General features: G+C 34.7%; 2 protein-coding genes and 1 long non-coding RNA gene across 4 annotated transcripts in view; 2 read left to right on the top strand and 1 right to left on the bottom strand.

Annotated features, from left to right (window-relative positions):
* LOC127833219 (uncharacterized) overlaps window positions 1-17,192 on the top strand; it is a 1,273,891-nt gene that overhangs the window by 266,048 nt on the left and 990,651 nt on the right. The gene's annotated exons all lie outside the window — the stretch shown is intronic.
* LOC127833222 (uncharacterized) overlaps window positions 1-17,192 on the bottom strand; it is a 491,760-nt gene that overhangs the window by 210,940 nt on the left and 263,628 nt on the right. The window lies entirely within an intron of this gene.
* Window positions 1,926-17,192, top strand: part of LOC127833247 (uncharacterized) — a 109,143-nt gene continuing 93,876 nt past the window's right edge. Inside the window, exon 1 of the long non-coding RNA XR_008027274.1 lies at window positions 1,926-2,103. This is a non-coding gene — a long non-coding RNA (uncharacterized LOC127833247). The remainder of the gene's footprint in view (window positions 2,104-17,192) is intronic.

Genomic DNA, 17,192 nt, shown 5'->3' with positions numbered 1-17,192 from the left:
GTTGGGTTGTAAGTATTTTTCTGAAATTTTGCATGTAGGTAGTTTACGTGCATACATATGTTGGCATGGCATGTGGGCTTTGTCAGATATTTGTCTCAGTTATTAAAAAATAGGAAAATGAATTTGGCTCAATAACAAGATGGGATGAAGGTATTGTGCTGTAATTATATGTGCAAGTAGCTTTCATGCAGACCTATGATGGGACTGCTTTTTTGCCAAGTTGGTCAAAGTAACTGATGCTAAAAATAGAAAAACTGTTTCGGCTCGATAACTTTAGACGTTTGGATGAAGGTATTGTGCTGTAATTTTATGAAGACCTTGCTTGCTCAGTTAAGTAAAATTAAAAAAAAATATTGGAAAAATGTTAATGATGTGACTTCTTTGCATGGTCACTTCTTGTTAGGGGAGTGATTATGAGGTGGGTTGTGGTATTAAATCGGTTGTGAAAGGGAGACATATTGAGAATTATTATATAAATGTCTTTGAAAGACATTGTCTTTAAAAGAAAATTTTGATTTAGGTGTAAAATTTGTTTAACATAAGAGTATTTGTGTTGTAATATATTTTGTGTTCGGTATTTGTGTAAAGAAATACTATGTACCGTACTCTATTAACATTGCATATACATGTATTGGACACTTTAATGGTGTCTTTAAATAAACAAATGCATTAAGATGTTGATAATGTCTTACTATGTTTATGTAAATTATCTTCTTGCCATAATATTGTAGTGCATTGAATTAACACATTTACCAAATTGTATACACATGAAGATATGTTTTATTCTTGTGATTTTTATGCCCCCGGATCGAAAGATGGGGGGCATATTGTTTTTGGCCTGTCTGTCTGTCATTGTGTCAGTCATTGTATATGTGTGTCCCAAAACTTTAACCAAAAATTTAACCTTCGTTAAAGTGTGGTCATAACTTTTTGAATATTGAAGATAGCACCTTCATATTTAGCATGCATGTGTGTCTCATGGAGCTGCACATTTTGAGTGATGAAAGGTCAAGGTCATCCTTCAAGGTCAAACGTCAAATTTATGGCTTCAAAGCGGCGCAATAGGGGCATATTTTGTGTGTTTCTGACAAACACATCTCTTGTTTGTGCTAGATCTGAAGTGAGTAAGAAATCTTCAATACGAGTTTTATGTCAATTACTTCCCCTGAATAGTAAGTTGAAACAGATTGTGCACATTTACCGGTATCTCTAATTTCTCTGCAATTTATAAAGTTATTAGATTGAGTTTTATGATAATGCTTTTCAAAACTTATCTTTATTTAAGGATATTATTGCTATTTGCTTAAACTAACATTAATATGAGAAAGTAAACGAGTTATCCCTATACACAATGAAAATCAACAATAAAAACTGAGGATTCCAAGGGCATCCATGAGAAAGTGTTAATTTGGGAATGTCCTATGCAAATGTGTTTTTGAGTCTGGATTTTTAAGCGAGTCTATACGATTTTGTCAAATGTTTATGAATTTATATAAAATGTGTAAAACACTTATTATAGATATATTTCAATATAAATTAAAATAAAAGTTAAGAAGAACATGTGTCAAAAAATGCGAAATAGGCCAGATATTTAATTCTGAAATCGAAAATGTTTGTACAGTCAAATTCCCAGCATGTATATCATGCATGTATGATGTTAACCTAAATTTAGTTTAACGGTTAATTTTACATTCCTGCAAGGATATCTATTCATACGACACGCGAACACTACTCAAAAGACGAATGCTTCGCTTATTGTAGGAAAATATATACGAAATATCTTCGTCACAATCGGCTTGGGCGCTAATTTGTATTTGCTGCATTTTATGAAATTCGTCTTAAATGTATCATTTTTTCTTGCCTATTTTGTGTTATTGTAACATATTTTTATCAATATATAAAATTTAACACATATAAAAATCGTATATTCTTGCTTTAAAAAAATTGCCAAGTTAACAAAAAAGACATAGATTCTACTGGTGTGTGTGTCAACTTGCTTGATTTGTCTTTTCAGCAATACATTATTTCACCCAGCTGTTAAAGAGAAGTTTATTTTCCTCTCTTTGTACTTTATAAGGGTATGTGTTATTTTAGGGAAGTCAGGTTATACTTTGTCTTGAACTGTAATAATCAATCAAAAGATCTACTTGTAAATTATTTTATTATTAATTTAATTGACCCATCGTACCTATCGAGTGTTTATTTAATACTTGCCTGTGGTTTGTAGAGAATGTCTGTGATTTAAAAATTATCAATCACTTTTCCAAACAGTGAAAAGTAACTGTGAAAGCTGTCTAAACATTTTACTATGTGACTGTGAAATTACATCGTTTTTAACGCCATGATGTTATTATTCCGGTGAAAATCTAAAGTTAACCCCCTTTAAAATGGTGGAACATCAATTTTTCACAATAACATTTGTTTGTTTTTCTTTATTATCGATTTCTACTCATTCATGATCATAGAAAAAGAATTGGTTGATAAATGACCAAAAAAATCACACTTATAAAAAGTATAAATATTTTGCCTGAAATGTTTGTAAGTCCGCTACTGGTGAAACCGGAGGGGACTTATGGTTTGCGCTTTGTGTGTCTGTCAATAACTCTTATACCATAATAATAATTATTATTATGCGATAACTTAAAAAGTTCTTCAATTTTTTTTCAAGATGGCAATATGGAGATTATGCACGTCATTGCATTTTTATCCTACGTCAAGAATTCTGGTTGCTATGGCAACAAATAGATTAGAAAGATCGCTGAAAATGGTGGATCCTGCGATAACTTTAAAAGTACTTCATATTTTTTCATGAAACTTGAAGCATTGACAGATGACAATATGGAGAGGTAGGGGACTTTTATTGCTTGGCAATAGTCTTGTTAACAATTAAAAACTGAATGAAAGACAGGTATATTTTTTGTTATAAATAAAAAGTTTAGCAATCATTGTTTATATTGTGTGTGCACTTTCCTGTGATAGTATTGATTTATTTATATGCATCTATGTAGTTATTTATTGAGATTTTTCAATTAGTTTTCATTCTTTTTAGCTCACCAGAGAACAACGTGCTCATGGTGAGCTATTGTGATCGCCTTTTGTCCGTCGTGCGTCGTCAACATTTACCTTGTTAACACTCTAGAGGCCACATTTATTGTCCAATCTTCATGAAACTTACTCCGAACATGTGTCCCAATAATATCTTGGACGAGTTCGAAAATGGTTTCGGTTGATTGAAAAACATGGCCGCCAGGGGGCGTGGCAGTTTTGCTTATATGGCTATAGTAAAACCTTGTTAACACTCTAGAAGTCACATTTATTGTCCGATCTTCATGAAACTTTGTCAGAACATGTGTCCTAATAATATCTTGGACGAGTTCGAAAATGGTTTCGGTTGGTTGAAAAACATGGCCGCCAGGGGGCATGGCAATTTCCTTATATGGCTTTAGTAAAACCTTGTTAACACTCTAGAAGTCACATTTTTAGTCAAATCTTCATGAAACTTTGTCAGAACATGTCTGCCAATAATATCTTGGACGAGTTGGAAAATGGTTCCGGTTGGTTGAAAAACATGGCCGCCAGGGGGCATGGCAGTTTTCCTTATATGGCTATAGTAAAACCTTGTTAACACTCTAGAAGTCACATTTTTAGTCCAATCTGCATGAAACTTGGTCAAGACATGTGTCCCAATAATATCTTCGATGAGTTCGAAAATGGTTCCAGTTAAATGAAAAACATGGCCGCCATGGGGCGGGGCAGTTTTCCTTATATGGCTTTACTGTATGGTAAAACCTTGTTAACACTCTAGAAGTCACATTTGTGGTCCAATGCTCATGAAACTTGGTCAGAATATTTGAACTAATAATATCTGGGCTAAGTTAAAAAATGGTTGAGATCAGTTAAAAAACATGGCCGCAAGGGGGCGTGGCATTTTTCCTTAAATGGCTATTTACTACAAAACCTTGTTAACACTCTAGAAGTCACATTTATTATCCAATCTTAATGAAACTTGCTCGGAACATTTCTTCTAACAATAGCTTGAGTGATTTTGAAAATGGTTATGGTTTGTTGAAAAACATGACCGCCAGGGGGGGAGCAGTTGTCCTTATATGGCTTTAGTGAAAACTTGTTGACACTATATTAGCCACATTTATTGGCCAATCTTCATGAAACTTGGTCAGAACATTTGTCCCAATGAAATTTTGCCAGATATTGAAGCTGGGTCATATGAGCTCAAAAACTAGGTCACAAGGTAAAATATAAAAAAACATGTTAAAAGTCACTTTTTTGGTCCAAAATAATCTTCATGAATCAGCTTGCATTTTTTTCAGAATAGTCTAGTTCCTTTGGCTTTCAGGTGAGCTCCTTAGGGCCTGATGGCCCTCTTGTTTATACTTAATTTTATTTCCTGATGTGCTGAATAACAATTTGATTTATTAAATTCCGGAAAATAATGCAAATTATTGTTTGTTTATGTGTCATTCACAATATCTCAACTTTTTCCCCACCCCCCTACAGCTGTTAATCTCACTTGAGCACATAGAGAATGATAACCAGTTGGACCCAAAAGACAAAAAACGTAATTCTGTCCAAATACAGAATATAGAATGTATTTTATAGGTCTTTGTTCTGTCGCACCTAGTTATTTTATTCCTATGGAACTTTACATGACAAACACACAATCCGAAATAAGTTTTGGATTCGTTCGATGCTTTGAACAAATAATTTACTGTTGAATAAAATACCCCGTCCGACTTGTCATTTAAATTCAAGTATTGATCACTTGCCTTAAATGTAAAACTAGCTGAATTTTCCTCATTCCAAAGTTTCATGATTTCATTATTTTGATGTTTGTATCTCTTAAGGACGAGGCACGATGTTTAACACAATACACTGCATGACTGTTGATAGTTGGTATGCGTGTGCATTTCGAAGTTTACGAGATCATTAAGGCTGCATTATGGGTGGACCCAGAGTTCAGCTCTCCTACCTACTGAACTTTCTAGACTCACGAAAGTTGGGACGAATGGTTAATTATAGCTTCAATTTCTAGCCCATTAGTTGTTTCTAAAAGATCTTCAATTGTGGTGTTTAACTGTGTTGTGGGGCGAAGCCGGAGTACCCGAAGGAAACCCCACCTGACCGCTTAAGTGACCACCAACTAAACTCAGACGATGTTTGGATTAGAAGGAAATGGCGATAGTGGAATTTTCCCGGATGGTCAAGAGTAGATTTGCTACCATAACAATCATTTTATGAAAAAGTAGGGTCATTCTGCTTGCAACTATTCAATGCTGCCAACAATCTTCTGCCCGTGCTATTCATATATTCGAGCCTGCTTATACTCCTTTGTTTATGTCAAAATCAATGCTAAATGTAAAAGGATGTCAGTTCTATGTTAATAGCTATTGTTGGACATAAACAAGATGATTCGCTGTTGTTGCAGCTTTTTACCGACCAGTCGCTGATTAGTCGCTGACAATTGGTCCAATTAAATATGTCAATGTCAGGCCATAGTCTGATTGATTGAGGATCGACGGCATAACAACCAAAGAAAACTTCCTCAATACCCCAATAGGTTGGATAAATGTCTTCAATGCAACATATATGACCATCTTCAACCAAACTGAAAACCAGTAACTGACCTTCAATAACTTGTTAAAAATCGCTGATTACCACCATTTGTCGAGGGAAGTGAGACAATCGCAGAATATGTGTGTCCAGAATTTATGTACTGAAAACTATGCTTTGGTCTGTATTTTGAAGAACAGAATAAGAGCATCTATTTAATTTGTACACCTTGAAACGTTCCATGACGGACGGATATCACGTATTTTTTGTATACTTTAGCATGCGGTTTCGATGCAGGTATTGTTTTATTAAAAATTATGAAGATGAATCATTAAAATTGTATTTTGGAATAATGTTACTTAATGTCACTTTTAGATGGCAGTTTTGCGTGTTTATAAAGACTTGAAATCAAAGAGAAAAAACATAGACGAGATAAAAGTTGTAGTTAATGGATCGAGGTCATGGTGTTCTTACATTGTATATTGAAGTTGGTAAGGGACCGCCTGTGGTGTAATTGGAAATAATTTATGCCTAACCACTTCAGTGCGCTGTTTGGCATGCCATGTAGCAATTATTGTATTATCTAAAAAGCTTTTTAGGAAAATACTTTATAATAAACATGACTTAACAGGGGTTTCACTTGATATACTACTGGCCCCAAAAAAGTTTTTGCCACTTTATCGCGGTGTGAAAACCGCCAGTAATTCCGACTTAATTAATAAGGACAATCATGTAAGGAACCTTGCTACATTAATGAATAATGGCATTGACTATATTTTTATTACTTTTAGAAGTATGTTAATACATATGATAAATAATTAATAAGCTTTATTTTATATATATTACATTTTTTCCACTCGATAAACCAGATAACCAACATAATATAATAATGTTAACAATAATTTAGCAGTATGCTGCATTAATGTTTTAGAATTATTTATTATGCCCCCCTTCGAAGAAGAGGGGGTATATTGCTTTGCTCATGTCGGTCGGTCGGTCGGTCCGTCCGTCCACCAGGTGGTTGTCAGACGATAACTCAAGAACGCTTGAGCCCAGGATAATGAAATTTCATAGGTACATTGATCATGACTTGCAGATGACCCCTATTGATTTTGAGGTCACTAGGTCAAAGGTCAAGGTCACGGTGACCCGAAATAGTAAAATGGTTTCCGGATGATAACTCAAGAACGCATACGCCTAGGATCATGAAACTTCATGGGTAGAATGATCATGACTCGCAGATGACCCCTATTGATTTTGAGGTCACTAGGTCAAAGGTCAAGGTCACGGTGACCCGAAATAGTAAAATGGTTTCCGGATGATAACTCAAGAACGCATACGCCTAGGATCATGAAACTTCATGGGTAGATTGATCGTGACTCGCAGATGACCCCTATTGATTTTGGGGTCACTAGGTCTAAGGTCAAGGTCACGTTGACCCGAAATAGTAAAATGATTTTCCGATGATAATTTAAGAACGCATATGCCTAGGATCATGAAACTTCATAGGTAGATTGATCATGACTCGCAGATGACCCCTATTGAATTTGAGGTCACAAAGTCAAAGGTCAAGGTCACGGTGACCCGAAATAGTAAAATGATTTTTGGATGATAACTCAAGAACGCTCTTGCCTAGGATCATGACACTTCATAGGTACATTGATCATGTCTGGCAGATGACCCCTATTGATTTTCAGGTCACTAGGTCAAAGGTCAAGGTCACAGTGACAAAAGTCGTATTCACACAATGGCTGCCAGTACAACGGACAGCCCATATGGGGGGCATGCATGTTTTACAAACAGCCCTTGTTAAAACATAGAATCACTCAAATGTACATCATCTGAAAGGAAAAATAAATCAAACAGAAAATAAACCATCTCAATTCAAATTGTAAATCAGTTTCATTTGGTCATTTGAACATGATATACATGAATGTTTATTATCAAATTTCATAAATTCTAAAATAACACCTATTGTTAAAAGGTTTTCTGTTTAAGCCTTGAACTAAAACACCAATTAATGATGCTGTATTGAGATGACCCATTCGATGTAATAATTAACATGAGCGTTCACTTAAAAACAACACAAATGATACTGAAAGCTAAACACTATGATCGATTGAGCCACATTTCGGTCCTTCATATATTACTGTCACTAGTTAACTCCTACCAGTAAACCAGGCTAGTTCTCAGAAACAGTATTTTTCAATACCGTACACCATAAGAAATTTTATCGGCACTTCAACTAATATGAGACAAACATTCTAGTTATTAACATATTGCAGTAAATAAACTGGTTAAAAAAAATCTTTGCTCATGTGCTATAACAATTACATGAACTTTAGTTTTTATCATAACGTTTATTCACGAATTTGTCCGGAAAAAAATGAACAATGTAACATTTCCAGAATAGACAGGACGAATGACAAAACCATGTAAGTAAAGTGTTTCGTTATGGTTATTAATATATATATATATATACGCATCATGGCAACGGAAATATGATTTCATGCGATACATTGATGAAGTTGTTAAAGGTGAAATCATTAATGTCGTATGAAAACGCAGTTATCAATATCTTAATAGACATACAAGGTAAATGTGTACATGTGATTTTCCCGATTTCAGGTATTCGACCTATCATAAGTTCGTTAATGTTCGGGTTATTGCAAAAGTCGTCAACACTCGTATCTTTTCTGTTTGCAATCGGAATACTTTCCTTAATGTATACAAGATGAATATGCTTTATCAGCGCCGTAACAAATAATTTTAAAATGTAAATAAACTACATGCAACTCAAATTGTTGAAGACCTATGAAAAAATCTTACGTATTTGCATATAGCTATCAGAATTCGGCAGAACTAAAACAAGATAGTGGTTCTTAAACACGATATAAAGGGCAGGCCTTTGTGGTAGAGCGTTCGATGTTAACACAAATGGTCCCGGGTAAGAACCCCGCAACATTCAAACTTTATTTAAATGTATCATTGATTCAAGAACATTATACAATTATATGATTTCTCAACAAATGTTCTAAACATGGAATATGATGGGTTTACTACCTTACACGAATTATCTGTTTTATCATTCTCCGCACTTTGATATGGGGATGTCTGATCAGAGTGTTATGTATCATAAGGTTTTACATAAAAGCGTGTGTTTTCTCGGCCCCAGCAATTCTGAATATATGAAATTGTTAAAAAGTGCAAGTATTGGTTTATTTAAAAAAAGCATTATAACAAATCTAAGACTAAGAAACTATTTCAGAATTAATTTGATATTATCGTTTTGCTTATCTATTTGAAAACAAACAATAAAAACTGAAATTAACGGCTTTATATACCATCCCCTTTTAATTAGGATGGGGTAGGACGATACAAGGCTTCTAAAAGGCAGAGGTGACATGCTAGTTCTATTCAACTTCTGGTGATGATTATAAAACTTGTGGCTTATTTAGGCTGAACAAAAACAAGCATTATTTTAAATGAACGAATAATTTCTTCCATGGCATTTACAAAACATTGTCATCGTTTGTAAAGAGATGTTTTCAAAAATTGACATCCATGTATAAATATTTAACGCGCCTAACTACCTTACACAGCGGGCAAGTTGTATGCAATGCAAATTTGAATAGTATACCATTCACAAAATATCTAAATACATTCAAATATTCTATATAACATTATAACATTGAAGTTAAGTATAAACACACATTTATCATTATATCAAATGCAAAATACATAGGTAGTTTGCAATCTTATAAAATTCTTCAACGATAAAACCTTGTAACAACACTACTCAATTTTAATTAATCGGAACAGTATACCGAATTGATTTAACAAAACCAATACACGAAAGTCAATATTTAATAATTGTGTAGAAAGCCTGATGACATGAATAACATTTACATCTTTCTAGTCAGCTAACTTATTGCCATTGATAACTTATACAAATGAAGTTTCTTGAAGCCGTTACGGCAGTTTGACACTGCCAGCCTTGTGCCATCCTTAGACACACATATGCTGTACGTTGTCTTCATTTCCAATGGGTATGTACCGAGTATTTTACCGTGGATGGTCAGGTGCACGATGGAGTCCTTATTCCCACTACACACCAGTACCGTGTCATCTGGCCCCACACAGGCTCCTAATGGATTCTGTATGCTATCATTAGTGACTGCTCTAGATGTGCCATTCACGTTGTCGTACATGTACACTGTGTGAGCGAGTTGGTCAGTCAGTACTAACGTGTTCTTAGACTGGACATACGTGCATTTAATCTCACCTACTTTGTACTTTTTCTTAGGAAACGTCAGGAAGTGATCAAAGTCTGACTCTACCCCGTCCACTGATATCATTCTAGCAGGACGGGGATCATCGTACGTACTAACGACCATATTAGATGGAGACATGCAGCATATAGAGTCGAACTGAGATGATGTTTTGATCTCCCGGGTCAGTGTGATGGTATTGTCTGTACTCACAGACAGGAGACATACTACTTTTTCACCACCACCCGTTACACACAGTGTATCATGAGACACACAAACTACGCCATTTGGGTGATCCTTGAACTTGTACGGTGTTCCAAGTCTCTGTAGTCGCTCATTCAGTATGATACATTTCCAGTTATAGTTATCCACGGCTACCAGTCTCCCGTCCGGCAGGAAGTCCAGTCCACTGAGGAGAGGTTCCTCCTTATCATCTCCAGTCTTGTGTAGATCCACAGACACGAGCAGCTCCAGGGTGAGTGGCCTTGGTTGGGATGATAAGATCATGGGACTGGTAGCCTCTGAAATAATAGTAACAAACAATAAATAAATTAATAAGTAAAACTACTAATATTTTATATAATATAAATATAATTAGTTACACATTATTTTATTAAAATGAGTTCATTTAACGGATCTTGTTCACATATCTTTGTATTTGTAAAGTTTCATTAAGTTACTTTACAAATGAAACTATATCTTAAACTTACTGCGTTTAGGATTCGTTTATTTGCGAATTTGGAGGAATTTCTTACGGGCTCTGCCAATTAGGTATCAGCATATAAGTGGGTATTTTAAATCATCATCATCATCATCATCATCATCATCATCATCATCATCATCATCATCATCATCATCATCATCATCATCATCATCATCATCATCATCATCATCATCATCATCATCATTCTCATCATCATCATCATCACCAGCCGCATATTCATCATTATCATCCAAATGTTGCAATTCCTCTTCCGACGGAGACCGGATTAATGTATCATGAAATCAACGATGTTTATAACACTGTTTTTTGATTTTGAAGAGATCTGATGACATAAATTCCTGTCAAAACACTTACAGAGTAAGACAGACTGTTAGAGAGATCAGAAGTTCATAAGACAACTTCGTAATTGTTATATTTGATAAGGTTAAACATATATGTTCTTTGTGTTCTCAAAAATCGCCAAAACTATTAACTTTGTTAATACGACACACGTGTTATTCCGATTTTATGTCGAAAGATCAACAGCAGAAATCATCCAAATCTATTTTCATAATTCTTTTTTATATATAAAAGTTAATTTAGAGGATATGATCGAATACTTTTATCAAAGCGCTGAAGGCACTGAAGTGTTCGCTATTGCATAATCTTAGACGCACTTCAGTTTTCAAAATTATGTTATAGCTTTTTATATCGCAAGTTTAAAATGAACACAACCCATTCAAATTTATAAAGAGTGTGTCATAAAGCACAGGTCTAGATGTGTGTGCATGTTATACAGATAACTTAGACAAAATAACAACAATATGTCTCTTTGTTCACAATTGGTTACTGCACTGGCAACCATCTTTAGAATTTTGTTTCCTTGCTAAAAATGACAAGCCTATAATCATGTACATGTGTGTATCTAATACTATATCTATTTTCTTTAAATTATTGAGCAACAATTTTGCCAACATGACAGACTTTTAATGCAGCATTAAGCCTCGTTTTCCATGAAAGCAGCCAAAATGTACAGATTTCAATGATAAACTGGCAAATGTCATCGCAAAAGCTGTTTCAACACTAGACTGGCCTATATCGTTGAACAAGCTCTTAAACCTTATAAATGCTCTCTGCTACAGTGTAAACAGGCAGTGGTTATCTTAACTAGCTGCAGTTGTCGTCCCTAGCGTACTTCAAGCATACTGATTTTCAAAACTGCCTCTCTACTTTAGCGTGAGCTCACGCTCACACTAATCAAAGCACTGAAGGCACTGAATTTGTTCGCTGTTGTATAATCTTAGACGCAACTCAGTTTTCAAAATTATGTTATAGCTTTTTATATCGCAAGTTTGAAATGACCACAACCCATTAACATTTATAAAGAGTGTGTCTTAAAGCACAGGTTGAGATGTGGGTTTTTTTTCAAATCATTGATACAGCTAATCAGTGTGCACAGGCTAATCGTATTTGACATGCATTAAGCCCCGTTTTCCCTGAAAGCAGCCAATATGTACAGATTTGAATGATCTAGACTGGCCAACGGTGTTACAAGCTGTTAAAAACACGCTATGTAGAGTACCAATCAGAACAGGCAGCTGCAGTGGTTAGAGCAGACAAATTTTACAGGAGTTATCCACACAGACTGTCATGGGTTACCGTTCCTGCCGTAGCTAAGGCCATACTGATTTGCAAAATAAAAAATGATCACAATCTCAACCCGGGTGTCCACAGACCGTTTATGGTCGACAGTGCTCAAATATGTTCGGCCGGAGGAGTGGAAACTAACAAATTGTGTTACGGTAATGAAGAATGTTATTCTTTATATCCTTCACATAATGGCATTTTCGTTTTAGAAAAGATATGTAATGTTATTTTACGATTAAGGTCTTTATAAGCGTTGTATATCCGGGGCTCTTATTCGACCCCAGGGAAACATGGGGACACTACTTTTAACAGACCACTATACGGTTGTGCAGCAAACACGAAACCCGTCGGTCTTAATGCTGTTGACAATAGTCTTGATATTTAAGCTTTTATAAATCATGTGATTACAGTGGGCAGTCGAATATAACATCAGAGGCATAATTTGAACAATCTTTTCAGAGGACCGCTATAAAATATATCATACCAAATATGAAAAGCCTGGTTTTTATTCAAAATCTGTTTTCAATCCTGGTGACAACATAGACAGCTGACCATAACGATTGGAGGAACTTTAAACAAGGTTCAATCCGCTTTTTTCGATTTGTGTACACTTATAATCCGCATCAATAGGCAACATGGGCAAGTATAAATGTTACATGTAATGGTTAACACTTGAAACTATTGTGATTCTATTGGCAACCTCTGAGTAATTTTTATCACTTTTAACATAAAGAACTATCAAATTACTTTCGACATAAACAAGATATTTGATATTCGTACAAATGTCTAAAATGTAACAGTAAAAAATTGTGTATGCCATTAGGCTTTTTTTTAGGAATGATCATTCAAATTGCCAAATGGGTATTGAAAATCAAGCTTTTGCTTTGCACCCACTATTGTTCAACCCATCATAAGATTGTTCTCTCGTAGCTTAACGTGATCTGTCTCTCACACTCAGACTTGTTTTAGACGAGTTGATTCGTGGTCAATACCTAATGATACGGTGATTTTCGCATTATTGCGATTTGGTATCACTTTGTGACATTAAAAAAACACGACAATGCGTTTATCACTGATCAATCCCCTCCGTTACGAGATAATAGGAGTTGGTTCTAGTGTAGTTCGCATATTTAATCGATGGTGACCCTGTTTAAGCTACATCTAGACCTGAATATAATAAACTCAACCCGACCCTATGTGACGAGAACTTTAAAACTCAATAAACATACACAAGTCCTTTTCAATGTTCATAACGATTTATTTCTATTAATTTAATTTCAAAACAACGTGTTCCACTATTCGTAAAATATTCTAAAGTATAAGTCTAATGTATTGGCCTATTGGCCCTATGACAATAACAAATCGTGTGACCGTTATTTCCGGCCTTGTAAGTGAATCTCCTACTTACCTCTCAGTGCTCCAGCTAGGATTTGAAAAGGGCAGGAGGGGGGGGGGGGTTGTCATAAGGGCACTTTGGACGCGCAGTTTTTTGTCAAAAGGGCACTTTTCGAGCACGCGGGCATTTCTGAAATGCTTCCTCTTGCATGTTAATTTATATGTTATTCATAATTGCTAGAAATTCTAACTTAGAATATAGTATTCCCATTATTATTAAACAATTCAAATATATTGTCTACAATGCGGAATAGATTAATTACAATGTATTGTAAAAAGAGATTTATTAATTATCATATGTAAAAAAAAATATTTTTAAAGGGTACGGGGGCCCTAGAAAGGGCAGGGCGGAGGTTCGGGAGGGTAGGGCGGGGTGGCCTTCAATTTAGGCCTAGCTTGAGAACTGCCTCTACTATAGAACAGTGTATTTATATAGATTAGAACACCCAATGCTGACGTGTACAATGAAAACCACGTGACCAAAGACAGTGTTTTTTTCACCAATAGGGGAATGGTGGCGGGGCACGTCCAAAGGCGAAAGATGCGTCGTTTTTTAGGAAAAGGAAAAATTAAAAATTTACTCTTTTATATATAATGATATTTATAATATGAATACACATGTATGTATGAATGTAATATTCACAGCTGAATGTCTCTGTCCTTTTTCTGAAATATATGTCAATGATTTTTTCAACATTACTTTCAGACAGTTCAGCCGTCATGAACTGTCTCAGTTTTCCAAACCAATTCGAGTCTTATTGGGATAATCGATAAAATGGCAAATTTGAGCATTTTTATCAATAAAAGTTTTTTTGTGTCACAATATTGCACTATATATTCAGATAAAAGGAAACGTCTTGAGGGGCATAACTTTGGACAAAATAATACGATGGATGGTTTAGCAACTTAAAAATTTCAAAGGGCCATAACTCTCTAAATAAATCATCTTACCACAACCCACAAATAACATGCGCATCTCCTCAAGGTAGTTAAGCTTCCCATAAAGCTTCATTGAATTCCAGTCAGTAGTTGGGGAGAAATAGCCCAGACAAGAATTGCACTATATGAACAGTTTATAGAAAATTTCAAAGGGCCATAACTCTGTTAAAAATCATCTGACCACAACCGGCTGATAATATGCACATCTCCTATTGGTAGTGAACCTTCCCATAAAGTTTCATTTAATTCCCGTGATAAGTTGCAAAAAAATAGCTCGGACAAGAATTGCACTATATGTACAATGGAAAATTTCAAAGGGCCATAACGCTGTGAAAAAGCATCCGACCAGAACTGGCTGATAATATGCAAATCTCCTCTTGGTAGTGAAGCTTCCCATAAAGTTTCATTGAATTCCGGTCATTAGTTGCTGAGATATAGCCCGGACATGAATTGCACTATATGTACAGTTAATGGAAAATTTCAAAGGGCCATAACTCTGTGAAAAATAATCCGACCAGAACCGGCTGATAATATGCACATCTCCTCTTGGTAGTGAAGCTTCCCATAAAGTTTCATTGAATCCCGGTCATTAGTTGGTGAGAAATAGCCCGGACAAAAATTGTGCACGGACGGACAGACACACGGAATCACGGACACACGCACGGACAGACGAAGCGGCGACTATATGCTCTCTCCAAAAACAATTTGGGGGAGCATAATAAACTGTGTTAGCTGTATATGAAAAAAAGAGATATACTTATAAGACAGTTGTTAATATAAAAAAAATTATTTTTTTTACTTTACATGGTGCCTATACAGCGTGACTTGATTTTAATGATCGTAATCTAATATTAACACAAAAAAATGCTAAAACAAGGCTTTTTGTATGTTAACCTAAGAAGTAAATTGGCTTAATTTTACTCTAAGTATGGTGATTTAATTTCAAAATATAATGTTTCTTTAAATGGCATTTAAATAATGGAATCTCCCATCCATCATTTTATGGAGATGTTTTGAAGCGTGTCCGCAAATTAAAATTTGTTAAACCAAATGTTCTTATTACACTTTTCAATTTAATTAACTTGTTTTTATCAAAAGGATACGATGCTTATGTGCTTAAAAACACGTGCTTGATGGTTTTCGATTCATTATATCTTTCTTCTCTTAAAATTTGGAATCATTAGTGATATTATAGGAATTTTTCACTGTTGAACAAAATTGTGTCTTTGTGTCGTATGCACAAATCTACATGAAAACTCCGCAACTTAAAATATGTTAAACCAAATGTTCTTATTAAACTTTTCAATTTAATTAACTTGTTTTTATCTAAAAGGATACGATGCTTATGTACTTAAAACCACGCGTTTGATGGTTTCCGATTCACAATATCTTTCTTCGCTTAAAATTTGGAATCATTAGTGATATTATAGGCATTTTTCACTGTTGAACAAAATTGTGTCTTTGTGTCGTATGCACAAATCTGCATGAAAACTACATTTGGACTCACATCGTACATCAAATCTTTTCTGTCGTCAGTTGTAAAAACACCTATATACTGTTTGATTCCAAAAATGTCGCTTTAATGTAATTACTAATTTGATATATTTGATGCTTAATATTTAATCAACTAAACTTGTTTTATTAGTAGTACAATTTTGCAGTAGCCCCCCATTAATAGATTTATTATTACTTTACAGTACTACCCCTGGATTGTGTTCACGTTTGTGTGTTCGCTTGTCAATTACGTCATAACTCATTCTCTGTTCCTGGGTACATGGATTTTTTGACGTCATACGATCAACTTTTCAGTTGTAAGCTACATGCATAGGTCATTGGGTTTATAACGTTCAATTTTATTTATATTTTCTCTCTGATAGGCGTTTCTTTTTTTTTTTAATTATTATTAATTTAATTTTTAGCAGTCACATTAACAACCAAGCAATGTAATATGGAATTTTTACACCCATTATTACTGCTTCTTCCTGTATTTGCGCGAGAATTATCTGAAATATTAACTTAATGACGCTTTATTCTTAAATCTTTTTCTATAAAGAAGGAATGTAGTTGACACTTGTTTGTAGTTTCATTTTATCGTTCGTCAAAAAGTTGTAACTCTGTTGCTCTGGTGTCTTCAATACCATTGAGTAATTAAATTGTAATTAAATTGAATGCATTTTAATTCCCTTTTATTATTGTTTGATTTGAGTTACTATGCTATGGCGTTAAATTTTATTTACACTTGAATGTATTATGAATATTGCTGGGCCAAGTGTGAGGCGCGCTATATAACCGGTTTAAACCCCCAATGCTTTGCATTGACCGTTCCAAGGCGGTGACCCCAGTTTTATTCATATTTTGTGTTTATGTTGGTTTGTATTGTGCTGTATTGTGCTGTTTTGTTCTGTTTTGGCAATCGGTCACTTGCCTTTAAAAAAGGACCAACTAATTGTTTTTAATAAAATCCAATACTGCTCCAGCAGCTGGAGTTTCACTTCTTTATATTGTTAAGATCTGTGTTGGGAGAATAAAGTGCGACCCAGTTAACATTTTTAATGATGTCTTTTTAAATATTTCATCATTTTTAATGAAATTAAGTGGATAGCCCGCTCATTCGTGAGAGTTACCTATAGGCATCATGATCTTTTTAAACAAATAAGTATTTTGTTAGT

The sequence above is a fragment of the Dreissena polymorpha genome, chromosome 6, assembly GCF_020536995.1.
Source record: "Dreissena polymorpha isolate Duluth1 chromosome 6, UMN_Dpol_1.0, whole genome shotgun sequence".
In the NCBI taxonomy this organism is placed as follows: Eukaryota; Metazoa; Mollusca; class Bivalvia; order Myida; family Dreissenidae; genus Dreissena; species Dreissena polymorpha.
The sequence above is the reverse complement of the archived record's forward strand: the minus strand, read 5'-3'. Positions and strand labels throughout refer to the sequence as shown.